Below are 369 nucleotides of genomic sequence, written 5' to 3' on the forward strand. Positions count from 1 at the left end.
CAGGCTGGATTTGAACCGGTGACCTTCTGTTTTCACCAGAAGCCTGAAAGAAACCACACGAGACTGTGATCGCCACAGAAAAACTGTGGTTTGTTTACTTCATCATCGTCCCTGAGTCATCAAGTTTTAAACACATTTCACCTCCAGAAGCTAAACAAACGTTTGGAAGCTCTTGAACAAACCCTGAAGGAGCTTCTGGAGTTTAGTTTCTTCTCATACTGTAACATGTGATCTCAGTCTCCGGGACCTCCTGGTGGTTTCTGGGTGCAGCGATGCTGCTAGCTTATAAACCATCCGTGATCAGTCAGCGCCACCTGCTGACGGGGCTGCGCACCCTCGAGGAAGCCGAAGGACCCTGCGTCTTCTGAC

This window comes from Enoplosus armatus, chromosome 12 (genome assembly GCF_043641665.1).
Source record: "Enoplosus armatus isolate fEnoArm2 chromosome 12, fEnoArm2.hap1, whole genome shotgun sequence".
Taxonomy (NCBI): Eukaryota; Metazoa; Chordata; class Actinopteri; order Centrarchiformes; family Enoplosidae; genus Enoplosus; species Enoplosus armatus.